Source organism: Ursus arctos, unplaced genomic scaffold, assembly GCF_023065955.2.
Source record: "Ursus arctos isolate Adak ecotype North America unplaced genomic scaffold, UrsArc2.0 scaffold_22, whole genome shotgun sequence".
Taxonomy (NCBI): domain Eukaryota; kingdom Metazoa; phylum Chordata; class Mammalia; order Carnivora; family Ursidae; genus Ursus; species Ursus arctos.
The window spans coordinates 47,303,594-47,320,077 of NW_026622897.1; the positions used below are offsets into that span (position 1 = coordinate 47,303,594).

The following is a 16,484-nucleotide window of genomic DNA, read 5'->3' on the forward strand; positions in this document are numbered from 1 at the left end:
AAGACAAAACTCTGGGTATTTATTCAATAAACATTTACTGAGAGCTGCCAGGTAGAACAGTGACTCATGTCATAACACCAGATTGTGTTTCTTGGGAAACTAAATCTCTTTTTGCCTCAGTTTTTGCAAGTGTAAACTGGGGATTACAATCATAGCTGCCTCACAGGTTGTTGTGAAGTATAAAATCTTATGAGGCATGAAGATCTCAGCTCTGTGCCTGACACAGAAAGAACTCAGTGAACATTTTTGGTTGTTTTTATTACTATTCATTTTTGTATGTATAGGGACAAGACAAAAACAGTTCAGTTGTAAGGATCAACAGGAGCCCTAGGAATGGCCTCCAGGTTTAAACAGTGTCATAATATAGCAAAAAAGGTCCCAACATGGGGGAAAAAACATATGAGTAGTAGAGGAAGCAGGTATTAAGTAGGGAGAGTAAATGGAGGTAAGAGAAGAAAAGAAATATTGTGGAGAATATACTGATAGAGCTCAAATAGTGACTTGTATTAATTAGATTATTGGTGTGTACCAATTGATTGCCCCCACCAAGGATCTTCTACCCCTTATTAATGTAAATAACTGAAGTATGAACTTTCCAAAGCTCCTGGTGTAAAGTGAGCTCTTCCAAGGCTGCTGCTGATGAGGGCCAAGTCATTACAATAATGCAAAATCATATATTGCCTAGAGAATAGGGCTGCAGTTTCTTAATGTGGTATGTAAATTCCTCTAAAATGTATTTATTCTAATGCCTGATCAAAAAACATGTATTTATTCTGAGAATGTCAAAGCTGTCTGTGTTGGGAAGACTTGGAAAATGGATTTAGAAGGAAATGTTAGGAAGATATTGAGGATCAGCTAAACGCAAGGCCATGTCTTACATATACATTATCTCATTTCAACCCTCACATAACCCTCTAAGGCAGACTTTAATAGCAATTCCACTTGGGAGATTAAAAAACAGGGGTGTTTGGAAAGATTGCACAGGATAGAACAGAAACTTGAGTTCCGTTATTTTAGCTATCAGTCCAGTGTTCACACAAATTCCTTCCGCAGTACTTGGGAATCCAAACAAGTTGGCAATGTCTCCATCATCTACACAAATTCAAGTTCAAATGGGGAAATGTGTGGACCTTAGATATTGTCAGCAGAAATAGCACAAGTCTGCTGCTGAGAAGAGAGATAATCATTAACATCAGTGAAGATGGCTAAATTCAGCTGGTTTCAAAATTTTCTAATCTAAGTGGTGATTGAGATAAGAAAAAGTCTGCTTTGTTGGAACACATTAATATTGAGTCCTTCTCAAATACTGGGCCAGCAGCAGTAGATTAACAAATGTGAACAAGGATAGAAAATGGACCAATAAAATTGGTTGGTGAATGACAGATGCAGGAGGCAGCAGAGGAGACAGACAGGCTGGAGAAAAAAATAGAAACCAGAGAAAAGGGAAATCAAGTGACAGAATGATCTCACACAAAGCAAATAGAAATGTGAAGTATATATATTCCAGAAACTAAAGAACCGTTGTTAACCTATATAGGGAAGGTATGATCTTGTTCACACAAAACATTGCTCTAACCTAACCAACATGCCCTCTGAGAATCCCAGCAGTAATGGGGATGTAACTGGGAATCTAATCCTTCCAAGTATTCAGGGGAGTTTGTAAATGGCTTGGGGAAAGAAAAGAGATTTTCATATGTATATCTCAGAGTTTGAACTCAAATCAGTCAATAAAGGTTGGAACAAGGAAAGTGATGGTCTTGAAAGATCCATGTGCACTATTAAAGAGGAGGTGGGGGACAGGGAGGGAGGGGGATAAGGAGAAGAAGAAAGAGTTGGGAATGTGGGGGCAGGTGAATGAAGATGAAGAGCAGTGGAGAAACAGGGAGTTAATAAGAATGGTAAGAGTTAACATTCCACACTCCTTTCAGCTTTTTGTATCCATTTGCCAGAAGTAATGTAGTGTAGTGTAGATTGGGGCATTGAGGATTGGCTTTATTAATTTCTAGTTACAAACGCAGGCCGGCTTATTTTACTTATTTCTATGTCAGTTTCCTTATCTATACTTTGGTGTAATTATTTTATATCCATTTTACTGCTTTAATTTTTGAGAATTAAGCCCAGCCTACGTATATGATTTACATAGAACCGAAAAGGCAAATGCCTAATGGCACGTGCTATTTTCTTTTTATTCCTTTATATATTTTAGGGTAGATACACTGAGTATAAAATAAAACTAAAGCTGAAGAAAATTACTTCAGTGACGTATACAGAAATTAATGTGTGTAAACTAGTGGAGGAAACATTTACTTTTGAACAAATGAAAGAGGCAGGGATTGTTGGAGAAAACTCCAGCTGAGTGGACTTCAAGGCCTGGAGAGATGAGGGGACAAGTTTTCCTTCTGTGAATGGAGGCACAGAGGTGATTAAGACAGGAAGGAGAAACAAAGCTAGTGTTTCTGCTTGTCAAGTGACTGGGTGGGTTAAAAAAATACATGGGAAACAAGATGGAAAAATTGGCTAACGGACGGATTAGAGAGGGAGATGAATGACAGGCTGGGTAGTTAGACTTAACTGTGTAGGTGGAGGGGGGACTTTGCAGACTTCTGAGGAATTGCATCACTTTAGTAGAACTGTTCTTTAAGAAAAAATATAGGTCACGTATATGATAATTTCGAGGTTGCAGTGGGTGTGGGAAAACTCAGAGGTATTTGCTCAAGTCTAGGAAAAAAGTAGTGGTTTTTTTCTTTAATGTTTTAAGGTATTTTGCAAAACAGGTTCATGAAGAGCCTAAAAGAATAAATAAAATCAGTTAATCCCTATATGTACTTTCCATATATTGTTGCCACAGTCTGAATTGTTTTCTGCTGAAACATCTAATATTTAATGCAAAAGTGGAATAAAACTGAAGAACAAATAGACAAAACTTCTGTAGTAAGGGTGTTTCTTTTTCTTTCAAAATTTTATTTAAATTCAAGTGAGTTAACATATAGTGTAGTATTCATTTTAGGGGTAAAATTAAGTGATTCATCAGTTGCATTTAACACCCAGTGCTCATTACATCAAGTGCCCTCCTTAATGCCCATCACCCATTTAGCCCATCCCCCCATCCACCTCCCCTCTAGCAACCCTTAGCTTGTTCCCTCTTGTTAAGAGTGTCATGGTTTGCCTCCCTCTGTTTTTATCTTATTTTATTTTTCCTTTCTTTCCCCTTCATCTGTTCTAAAATTCCATGTATCAGTGAAATCATATGGCATTTGTCTTTCTCTGACTGACTTATTTCATTTAGCATAATACCTTCTGTTTCCACCCATGTTGTTGCAAATGGCAAGATTTCATTCTTTTTGATGGCTGAGTAATATTCCATTATAAATGTATATACCAAATTTTCTTTATCCATGCAGTAAGTGTATTTCTAAATGTGGCTTTATTTACTTTATATTAGGAAGATATAGATTTGGACAGATTTAAGTAATCTAATAAATGTGCAATCAAAGGTGAGCCCACCATGACATCTGGCTCTAGCTTCTAACTATTTCTGATTGGAAATCATGGCGTTACATTGGCAGTTTCTGTAAAATAATTCTTTTAAACCCTTCTTTCAGTCCCTTCTTATTTCTTCTTCAGTATTGAAACTAACTGATCTTTGTATTTCAATATCTGTTCATCCCATTTCCAGTCCTTCTTCTAGTCTGCAAAAAGGATCATCCCCATGGTATGCAACTTCCCTATTTCCCCGTCCTTCTTTCCAGGCAAAAGAATGCCTTCCATTACTTGTAGATTAAGTGTAAGGAAGCTAATATTTATCATGGGTTTATAATATCAATTTGGAAAAGATGATGCCAGAGAGTATTCATTTGAGAAGAGGCTATAACACAGTTGGGATAATTCAATGTCTGATCATTCTACCTGAACTATTATTAACTACACCAAAATGATGCAAATTAAAATCAAAACCTATTCTCAAATGTGTCTCCCAATTTTTGTTCTAGTGTTATGTTAACTGTAGCATTTCAACATGTCTTAGGGACATTCATATGGTCCTTTGTTTATTTGAAATTGTTTAAGAATGCACTGTTAAAACTGGAAAAAAATAAAAATGGTGATTATAGGTAATTATTACACAATGCCATCATCTAAAGAGAGTTGGGTTAACACAAACCTTAGTAATAGTTCCTCTAAAATTGAGACTACAGTTTTCTTATCAAAGAATTAAAACTGCATTTGTAGTTATTTCAAAATATACTACCTGCATGTAATAATATAAGAAAAGTGGTTAGAAGATATGCATATTAGAAGAAATGAAATTATGATTTTTCAGATATTTCCCTAAAAATCTGAATCAACTAAACCTATAAAAACTTTCAAATAAGCTTAATAGTACTAGCAATAATAGATAGAAAATGCATTATAGTGAAAATATTTTTGCCTACTCTCAGCCGAAAAATATCTCAAAACTAGCAAGAACATGTGTAAAACTCCTATAAAGAGGACACATTTTAAAATTTTGGGGGGAATTTGGGGCATCTGGGTGGTGCAGTTTGTTAGGCCTCTGACTCTTGGTTTTGGTTCAGGTAGTGATCTCAGGGTTGTGAGATTGAGCCCCATATTGGGCTCCATGCTCAGTGCAGAGTCTGCTTGAGACCATCTCCCTCTCCCTTCCCACCTTGCTGTCTCGGTTGCTCTTTCTGTCTCTAAAACAAATAAATAAATCTTTAAAAATATTGTGGAGGTAATTCAATAAAGACTGGGAAGAATGAGTCTTATAAAGATATTATTGATCCTCAAAATTATATATATATACCTCATTCTAAACCACCTATTTTGTATTATGTGTATTTGGGAAGATTTATATATTTTATTTATATATTTTTAAAGATGTATTTACTTGAGAGAGAGAGTGTGTGAACTGGGGACAGAAGCAGACTCCCCACAGAACATGGAGCCTGACACGAGGCTCAGTCCCAAGACCCTGAGATCATGATCTGAGCCAAAATCAAGAGTTAACTGCTTAACTGACTGAGCCACCTAGGCGTCCCAAGATTTATATATTTTAAAGATTTGCCATGAGTATAGACTACCACACCACGTATTTTAAAAACACATAAAATCTGTTGTATACCTGAAATAATATAACATTTTGTATCAACTATACTTGAGTAGGAAAAAAAAGATATATGAAATCTAAAACGCCACAGCCTCCTGCAGAAAAATACAGATAAATATATAGGTTCTAATTTAGTATATGATAAAGATAGCATTTTAAATCTGTGGAAAAAATGATAGCTTATGCAACAATTGGTTGTGAGACAAAAAGCCTAAATTATACCAATTTATTTTTAGGAAATAATCATAGATATGAGCAAAGATTTAGAAATAAGAATGTTAATTTCACTTCCCTTTGGAAAATGGGAGCCAACTTAAATGTCTAAAACAAAGGACTAGTTAAATAAAGTATATGTTCATAGAATAAAATTACATATTTTTCAAAATAACACAATAAAAGAATATATATGTAATACGTAAATATATTTGTAATATATTTAGCTTGAAAAAATACAAAATTATATCTACTGTATGATTTACCTATAATTTGATTCTAAAAGAATTGAAACCAATATCCTAACAGCTGCTATTTATATATAGTGGGAATTTCTAGGTAATATGTAATTTTTATGGTTATTTTTTATCTATATTTTTAAAAATTGTTGCAATGAATATTATTTTGTACATAGAAAAAGACAATGGGAATTATACAGTATAAAGATTCATTCAAATCATATGCCTCTACAAATTATCATCTTAAAGCAAAAATTCTGTTTCCTAAGTTATTTGTTTCTCTGCTTTTATTTTGGAGAATGCTGTGAAGACTCTTCCTCCCACACCAAACTGATAGCTGCTGCTGTGCTGTTTGCTTTACTCCTCACAGAGATCCTCAGTGTCTGATACAGTCACTTAAAGGCTGCAGAACATCCATAAGAGTTGAAAGGCACAGTCCCTTGAGAAACCTGACGTTTTAGTAAGGTTTTTCAAGGAATGAATGTCCTTTGTTTTCTTTTTCTTAGCTCTTCCTTTTTTAATTTTCCCTTCCCTTCAGATACTGTTTCCCTGGAGCTTTGAGAAAATTGCATTTTTTTTCTCCCTGCAAAGTGCCCTTTAGAGAAGAGTGAACTCACAGGACCCCAAGTGTGGCAGCATCTGTCTTCTGCAGCCCCAAATCATTTATGGCAGGATTTACCTGCTATTACATTTTCCTTCCATTCCAGGCCATGAGTCGGTAAAATCTAAGCATGGCCATAGTGAAGAAATTTCTTTCTACTTGAGTTTGAGAGGGCATGGATGAGACCATCTGTTTTCCTTCAGGGTGATCTTTATGTTAAGGATGAACAGCATGCCAAGGAACTGTACCTGAATCCGTTCGTCTTGCCCAGCCTTTCTCTTCAGTCCCTTTGTCTCAGTCCGGTATCTTGCTCACTTGAGTTCCAGCCTTGAAGCCCAACCTCCTTGGTGAGACCTTTGGCCCTTCAAGTAGGGTTTGTTGTTGTTGTATTTCCCTGATTTCTCTTCCCTGAAAATACCCTGCTAGCTCTTTCATTGGCCACAACTAAGCTCATTCTCTCTAGTCTCACTCAAGCCCTATCAGAGTATTTGTCCTTTCAGTTGGTAGTATCTACTGAGCATCATATTTGTGCTTAGAATGGCACTAACTTCCTCTGCTCACCACTGTCAAGTTGAGTCCCTGGGGGGTTGAGCTCAGTTTAGTGACCTGCTTAATTTCTTTGAGGCCTCTGTGGAGGACAGAGAGTTTGGTTGGTTGGTGTTATTTTGGCCCTGCTAGCATGTCCTATGGCTATCTTTATCTATTTGGATAAGAATAGCCTAACTATGTCATCAACTCCTCAAATTCCCTTGACTGAAAAATAGTCCTTCATTGATGCTATAGATCCTAAATGTCTATGCAAAACTTTTATAAGTCATATTTAAAATAAGCAATTTCCATTCCTGAAAATATATAATCCATGAATTTCATGGTCATATAGTTATTTAAGCTAAAATACTGAAAATTAATCCTACAAAGCCTGCTTGTCTTAACCCTTCTTATTCAATCAACTGAATCCAGCCAAAATTATCTAATGTATTTCAAATGCATCCAGTTAATTCTAACCTTATTGCCATGATGGTAATTGTTTTGGTTTTTTTTTTTTTTTTTTTGGTCATTTTCATTTTTATTTTTGCAATGCTCCTATAACCAGTCTTGTTGACTCCAGTATTCCCAACTCCAATGCATACTCCATATTGACACCAACATAATAGTTTCGTATTGTATTTTATTTTTGTTTCAGTGATGTGGAATTTATTCTTTTGTATAAGTGCACAGATTTTTACAAAAGCTTTATTTTAATAGAAGATCTAATTCAATTTCAATTATTGTGGATTTAAACAAAAGTCATTTGTTAGTACATAATTGTTTATAGTAATCTGTTATCACACTATGTATTTCTATGATTTTCTATTGTATTGTTTTCTATTTCTCACTTTGTTTTTTGAGTCTTCTCTGGTTTTTTTTCTTAGTTAACATAGTTAAAGCATTGCCAGTTTTGTCTACTTTTTTTGGAAAAACTCATGATTACTTTCAATGTTATGTTATTCTGGTGTCTATTTTATTTATTTCTGATTTTTCTTTGTTATTTCCTTCCTCTGCTAAGTTTCAGCTAAGTTTCTTCTTTTTCTAGTTCCTTGTGGTATAATGTTGTTTATTTGAACTTTTTTTCTTAATACAAGTATTTATAGCATAAATTTCATTCTAGCATCAGCTTTTTGATGCATCCCATAGGACTTGGAATATTGTGTTTTCCTTTTCTTTTGTTTGGAAACATATTTTGATTTTTTGTTTGATTTCTTATTTCACCAATTGCTGGTGCAGTAGTGTGTTGTTTAATGTTTACATATTAAATATTTATTATTTACATTGAAAAAATTAAAAAAACACCAAATAAAGATAAAATTTTTTATCAATGATAGTCTCCTACTACTTATCCAAAGGAATATCTTTGAAAACATTTCATAGTCATGCTTGCATTTATTCTGAGGTCAGAGATTCACGATAGACAATGTTACAACAAGCTGTTCTTTACAAATAAACTTAATTTATAAAATTTAGCCCTTTAGAAGATAAAGAGAAGTAAGATAATATAAATCAATCCTTTATTTTATAAATGGAGAAGTAAAAGTTCACAAACTGAATTATTGCCTCTAGTCTGTCATTCTCTAAAATTTATAAACTCCCTGAGGTCAGGAACTACATTTTGTTGGACATTATATTTTCCCCACTTAGTCCAAAATTTATTTTATTTATTCGCATTTGCTAAATGAATGAAGAAATGTCTTCATTGTTGCAGAGGGGTGGAGATCTGAATTATTATTATCTTAGACATCCAGATAAATGCTATCTCCACCAAAAATAGGAACCATTTATAAGGACTTATCTGAGTGATTGGGTGACAGGCAGATTCTATTTATATTACCTATATTATTCTGAAAATTATGCTAAAAAATGATTGATTATCTTTTTTAATCCTATATTGATAGGTACTATTATAACTCTCTTCATTTTATAGGATGAGAAAGTGAGGCATGGAGAGATTGAGTCCTTTCCTGCAAAGCTCGTGCTTCCAGGAAGTGATAGAATTGAATTCGAATCCCAGTAATCAGAGACTAGAACTTGTATTCTTAATCTACACCATGCCCCAAATATGTTCAGAGCTGTGCAGTGAAAGGTCTCCTATGGTGGAAGATTAGAGCACCCATCAAATTGCATTTTATTCTTGACACAATTAAGAAAATTAAGGGGTTTCAAGTTCAACTTTTTATATGTCGTAATATGAGAATCAAAATTAATTTCATGAAAATCTAGATGGTTCCAGAAACCATGCCTAAAATTGAGATGATCTGCTTTTCATCAAAAGATTATAGGGCAATTCACTTTACCACTGAAAATCTACCATTTTAAAGTGAGAAAGCCAAATAGAAGTGAGGACTTTTCAGCTGAATTAATTTTTACTTCATGTTTTTAATTTTGTCCTTTAGAAGAGAGTTAAACATTCACTTTACCTGGAACAATTTATAGTTGCATTTAATTTTGAATGGAGAGCTAAGATGAAGAGATAGATAAAAATTTAATTTTTCTGACTTCAGTGTTTCCCATTTGGAATCTTTAGCTATACCATTTCATATTCAGATTTCTTTGACTTTAAAATTATTTTTAGCAGAGATTTATTTACTAAGGATAGAGTAGATTTTGCAACAATAATTTAAATAATTGAATGCAGGACTACAATCACCTCCAAATATAACATACAAACATTGTCAGAAGGATGTCTTTTGGAAACCTGGCAAAAATACAGTTCTTCAAATGAAACATTTAGTGTGCCTAATCAAAGAAACACAAATTTAAAAATAAGTAATGCAGTGTTGGAGACATCCAGAAAAGTGAAGCTTCGCATTTAGAAGGATGGGGTGCCAGGCATTTAAGGAGAACTGGCAGCTAGAAGAAATGGGTTTCAGTATGTACACTTCCACTTTTTGGCTGTATGACTTGTCCTGATTTCAGTTTTTTTATCAGTAAATAAGATTTTGTCTGATATGGATTAGACAAGTAATGATTTCTAAAAGGTTAATTAGGTCAATATAAATTGGAGAACCGTATGTCTGGAATTTTCCATATCCATGAAATTTCCCCTTTCTTCTTGCCACTTGAGAGCTTCTGCCATATAAAGTTCATGTAGGAATCTCAATAGATATTAGAACAACAGATAGTATGCTTTAAGATGTTTCCTTTTTTCCTGTGCAGTTTTCAGATAAAATGCTTTAAAATTATTTAATTAAGAGTGCCGATATGAAAGCCAAGTATGTGTTTACCAAAATTTCTGAACTATAACACTATCTTGGCCTATCTATCTTCAGTTTACACTTGAAACTGAGTTAGTCGCAAAGAGGCTTGAAGTAGTTTCTTATTAAGGTTGACAAATGTAAAAAAAAAAATGAAGTTAGAAAAGATTCCCTTTTTGGCAGTCATGACCTTTTGCTGTCTGATTTAGTCTGAGAGCTTTCCAGCTGGAGTGCCTACTCCACCCTCAAGAGGCCTGTGCGTCTCTGTAAAGTCATTTATTTCTGAAATTCACTTGCCTCCTTTCATGTCTGGAGGGGACCATCTTTCCCCTGGCCCCAGTGACTGAGATTTAATTCTTTTTGGATAGCTCTTTGTTTAAACCTCAGCGGAATACTACAAGGAGCAGTACTGAGGCTCTAAGCTAATAGAATATTTTCACAGGCTCCTGCAAAACATTGCGCCTTGGTAAGAGTATCATTAGCCTTTTACTCTGAGAGTTTCTTAGATGTACGTAACAAGTTATAGGCGTTCAATAAATATATGTACTGCCAAATTGATCCTGTATATTTTCTGTCTCTGTTCTTTTTGATGCCTTAGATAATAAATTCTACATAATATTTAGTGACCTTTTGTTGAGTCAAATAGAACCACATATATACAGTGACCACTTGTATATTAGTCCAAAAACACTAATTTACTTGAAAATATAGCTTAATTTCACATATACTTCATTTAACATCATTCATTGAATCCTAACTAGGTGATAAGAATTCTGTTAATAATTCGAGGAAAAATGCTATAAAGTATGATTTCAATGTAAGATGATCATACTCTAGATGAGGTAAGAACTAAGCTTACCCACATAATGATTATATAGTATGCACTACGTGATAATGAACCTCACGTCAAGAAGTAGTGTCTCTTTTGGTGTGATATTCAAGAAAAAAATGGAAACAGGAGATGGTGTTAGAGCTAAGTCTGAAAAGTTGTCCGTGCTGGACTAAAGTAGGCCTTTACCTTTTAGGTGAGCAAGAAGTGCAAAGGCATCTGGTTGGAAAAGAAGTTGACATATTGGGGAACCAGTTGATAAAATTTTCTTGGGCTGAATATATGGTCAAAGCATTTAGGGAAGTAGATTAAATCAGGAAGATGAAGGCCTATGAATAGCCTTTAATTATAAAATGTGTGTGTGTGTGTGTGTGTGTGTGTGTGTGTGTGTGTGTGTGTGTGTGTGTTTTGAGGAGGGACGTACTAACAGATGATAACTCTGTTATATCTGGAAAAGATGGTTCTGAATGAGGAAAGCATGGTAGTAAGAAGAGAATTTAGAAGGCAGTGATAATTTTCTAGGTGTGATACCATAAAAGTCTAACTGGATTTTTTAATTAGTTAAACCTGTAAAAACTGAGATGAAAAAACGAAACAAGGGGTGCCTGGATGGCTCTCTTGGTTAAGCATCTGCCTTTGGCTCAGGTCATGATCCCTGGGTCCTGGGATTGAGCCCTGCTCAGCGGAAAGCCTGCCTCTCCCTCTGCCTGCTGCTCTCCCTGCTTGTGCTTTCTCTCTCTCTGTCAAATAAATAAAATCTTAAAAAAAAATTTTTTTTTTACTTAAATGACCTAGAGCAGTGGTTTTCAGATCAGTGGCATCAAATATAGAGGTACTGAATCTGAAACTCTGGCAGAGGAGGGGAGGTAGCAGTTTGTATTATAATAACCCCCCCCCCCCCCCGATGATTCTGATGTACTTCTAAATTTGAGAATTACTGGCTGAAATTTTGTAATGAATTATAAGGGTTTGTCTTCCTGTGTCATTCAAATGCTCATTCACCATTCGTTTATTAACATGATTCATTGACTCTAAGATACTACTGGTTTTAAGATTCAGTGCTACTTTATGTATCATTAAAAATGCTGCCAATTAAGCCGATCATGCCATCAATTTTAAGATGCTACCCAATTTCAGAAGTGTTAAAAAATAAAAATGTCCATTTTAGAATTTTTAAAACATGTGATGACTGCCATGAAATCATACTGAATAAAAAAAATGTTTAACAGATACATCAACCTATTCCTATGTTATTCTCATCACACTTTGAGCCATAACTACATGAAACCTATATTCATTTCTTTAATTTTGTTTTAAACTTACACTTCATGTGTCTGCTCTTTTCTTTTCACTAATAAGTTATCTGAATCTAAATTGTTGGAATCTGCCTCTATTTTTCCCACACAAGTAAAAAGGATAGAAATGTTTAGGGCATTAATATTTATGTATTGGTAATAATTAATTACATTTTACAGAACTGAGAAACATTTTTTGGGAGGAAGAGCAGGTTTCCCTTTCAACAAATATCTTCTATACCCCACCATCAGTGTATTGCTCCAGTTACTACAGACACAATTGAGAATAAAACATGATATGCCTATATTTCAGGAACTCCCACAAAGTCTGTTAGTGATCTTTAGGGTATTTGGAAATGTCTGGGTCACATAAAATTTTGCAAGCACATCTGTCTCCTGAAAATTCTGCTCTTACCCTGTTCCCAGGGGACAACATGGCCATCCTATACCCATATTTTCCTCATAGTTTTCTCCCATTAACTTCTGAGCTTTGCTTTTTTCTGTCTTTCACTTCCCTTTGTCTCTTTTATATTCTGTACAGGTCATTCTCCCAGACGAGAAGCATCCATACTTCTGACTTTGCTGTACTACATTTTCCTCAGGCCTGAATTTAGTATGGTTTGAGAAATACCCACAGGCTATACAGTACATACATTTGGGAATAATCTGAGACAGTAACTGGAGAAAAATGAAAACCTAACTATGGATATAGTCTAAATAGGTAACCAATCCTAAAGGATAGAGAGAGCAAGAAACTGTAAACATAAGGTACTGGGATAAAGAGAGAACCAAGTTAAGTTGAGGAGTCTGAGGTAGACCTGACCCAAGGGGGGTGCTGGTGATGGGGCTAAGTTACCTCCACTCTAGTCAGGTAAGATACAGTGATGGAAGTTTTATACCCATTTGACACGGAGCATAAATAAGTGACTTGCCTAAATTCGCTAGATTAGTCAGCAGCTCAGATGAGGCTTTGGGCCAGGACTTTTGCCCCACAGCCTAGCAGCATTACCCCACACTGTATGCTTCCAATTAAGCCCCACACTATAACACTACTGAGTGAGATTATGGATTTCTTTCCCAACAATTGCTAATTCATCATGGAGATCTGGCAGTTAAGAGATGTTAAAAAGTTAAAAGATGTTAATTAATCAAAAGCAAAACTATATTGTTTTAGTATAGTGTGTATATAAAAATAAGGTAGAGTTACTTATTCTCTGAGAATCACTTTTATCCCATAAAATTTGGGGAAAGTGATTTCTTCTTCACTCCCGCTTCTTAATTTGTCTTATTCAAATGAAAACTCCCAAAACAAACAAACAAAAAATCAGAAAGCAAAACAACTTATAAAATATAAATGTTATAGACACTGAGATATAGTCAATATCATTATCATTCAACAGGAACTAGACTAAATGTTTGCTTGGTTTGAGTTACACACACACACACACACACACACAGAGTTGTTCCTGGTGGTGACTTTTTTTTTTCTTCTGTTGGTGACTTTAAAGCACAGTCTTCTATACTGATTTTGGTGTGAAGTCCCACATGTGCCATTTATAAACGTTCTAAACCTGGTGAGTCAATTAACCTCTCTAAAGCCCAGTTTTCTCATCTGTAAAGTAGTAATAGTACTAGTGTCTATGCTGTAGGAGGTTATTGAGGATTAAATAAGATAAAAAAATAAGATAATAACATAATTATTTAATATAGCATCATTAAAGTCCTTAGGTTTTGTCTAATTCCATGGCTGTTAGAAACCACACATTTGGTGGAAAGCACAACATATAACATTTGGCAACCATCTGCTATACCTTGGCTGGAGTTCTAGGTGTTTGAAAAAAAAATTTTTATTGGGTGTTCACAACAAATCTGCACATTGGCTATTAGTGTCTTTATTTTATGGATGAACAAACCAAAGCACAGAGAGTGTAACTCACTTGCCCAAGGTCAGAAGGCCTATAATTGGAAGAGAAAGGAATGGAACACCAGTCGTTATGACTTCAAGGCTCTTGCTTTTTCACAATGTACCCCGACTGAGGGACAGCATAAAAGCGACTAGATTTGTTAGTCAAGGACCTGTTACTATAATTACTTTACATGGTTTTATTTTTGTATTTGTGTGAGCTTCTTTCATACTAAACTCAACTTAGAAATGTTTCTGAAGAAAGAGAAAGCTTGGTGTTAATATTGCTCATACTTACCATGGAAAGAAGCCTTTTCCTGCATAGGAATGGTAATTTTATTTCTGCCCTTAAAATGAGAAATAGGTCAACCTACTTACTTATTGCATTTCTTAAATCATCTTCTGGGGTTTTGGCAGCTTAAGGCTTATAGGTCTTTTCTTGGCTATCTTCCTCTAAATCTCTTAAGGGATCATAGATATTCTATGCACATACAATCAAATATTTATTAAAGAATATATAATATAACTGTAAATTTATTGTAACATTTTTCTTCTAAGGAGTTCAGAACCCTATGGCATAAATTACCTCATTTATCTTCATATGCATTCCCAAGGGAAGAGCTTGGTAGTATTATCAGCCCAGATTAAAAATAAATGGGCAAGTATAAGCCAGTTGTTCAGTTAGTCAGTCTATCATCAGGATTGACAGGGTTTTCACTCTTTGCAGGTAACTCTGCTGGAAGCAGTAGCCATGCTGTGATCAGGGGAGCAACGTGTCAGAACAAGGCTAGTCTGGATGAGAAACTGAAATGGCTCAGGGGTGCCTGAACTCACACTTCTCTGGTTATCTGCCTATTTGACCAGCTAGTGACAAAAAACTAACGTAGGTCCTTGTCTCCATTTGAGAAGTCATCAGCCATTGTTCTGTCACACCACCTCATGCTTGAAGACTCAGATGAGTCATTATTTTATCTGTCAGGCCTTTTATTTTATTTTTTTTTTAAATCCCAGAATGTATTTATTTAATATTATTTATGACAAGGGTTCAACTAGAAACCTGATTTAAAAAAACAACAACCAGAAAACAAAAATGACACTGCATCTTAAGATACTGTCCTTTGAAGAAATAAAGTAAAGGGCAGACCGTGTGAGGAGAAGCTAAAAAGACAACACAAGGGTACAAGTAAGGGTTCTTGGCTGGAGACCTGTTTTGAGTTGGTTTCTTGCAGATACTTTTTAAAGGTTGTGGGTTGTTTTTTTTTTTTCCAGAGCTCAGCAGCATGTGTGTTCAAAGAGCTGTGAATGTTGGGTTCTCCTAGCAGGCTCTGGATGGACAGCAGGATGGTCCTGACAATTATACAGGGTGGACCACTTGTCCTCCGGGATGTCCAGGCAGGTATCACCCTGGGTGTGCATGTTGGGGTGGTAGCAGGGTGTGAGTAATTGCACCATGGATGTGTTTTAAGGGTACCCACTGGGGAACTCCAGGGAGCGCTTATACCTCAGATCTTCATATACTGTGCCGGCTGCTCCATGGATGGTCCCTATTCATTTGAAAAGGTTGCCCGGTTCAGGGAAGACAGAAATTCCTTTGTTACCAGGCATCATCCGCTCCTGCTGTAGCCTCTTGCCCATGGAGTAGGCAGTGCTCTGGCTGGCCTTGGCTCCTTTGTGGGTGGTGGCAATGCTGGTGGAGGCTGGGTCGAAATTCTAGGAAGCCATCTGGGAGGTGCTGGCAGGGACACGAGAACTTGGGGAGCACGACTGCAACTATAGGACTGCGGGCCCGCCTGTCCTTTTGTAATGCTTTTATTTCTCCTCAGCAGAGTTACTCAGGTCTGTGTCTAGACTTGTGACAATTAGATTTAGTGAATATATCCAATACGGTATATTGAATGAATGAATGTATTTTGTGTGCATCTTCTCTAAAAGGCCAAGAGCTTCTGTGGTCCAAGAACTATGTTTTAGTTCTCTCTGGATCCTCAGCACAGATCACAAAGCCTAGCACAAAATAGACAATTAGAATCAGTTTAGTAAATAACACAGGGAACTAGAATGCATATTTATTATGTAAGGATCAGACTACAAACCTATTGCTTCAGATTCTTACTGCTTCTTTTTTTTTTTTTAAGATTTTATTTATTTATTCGACAGAGACAGAGACAGCCAGCGAGAGAGGGAACACAAGCAGGGGGAGTGGGAGAGGAAGAAGCAGGCTCATAGCGGAGGAGCCTGATGTGGGGCTCGATCCCATAACGCCGGGACCACGCCCTGAGCCGAAGGCAGACACTTAACCGCTGTGCCACCCAGGCGCCCCCAGATTCTTACTGCTTCTAGTTGCTATTTAGTCACACTCATCAGTGCGTTGATTTTCTGCTTCAAATGGCATCCTTCAAATGTTATTTTTGAGCCTTGCTTTCAGTTTCTATAAAAAGGGGAGGATGATACTTTTTTGTTCTTTATAGGATGCAGCGGGAAACAAATAGAATGAAGTGTATGTATTAGTTCTCTATATGTAGCTGCTATAACAAAGTACCACAGCCTTGGTGCTTCAGCAACAGAAATTTATTTC

At 35.8% G+C, this 16,484-nt stretch overlaps 1 pseudogene; it reads right to left on the reverse strand.

Annotated features, from left to right (window-relative positions):
• LOC113269466 (ubiquitin-conjugating enzyme E2 C-like) overlaps window positions 1-15,634 on the reverse strand; it is a 113,854-nt pseudogene extending 98,220 nt beyond the window's left edge.
• Between the last annotated feature and the right edge of the window lie 850 nt (window positions 15,635-16,484).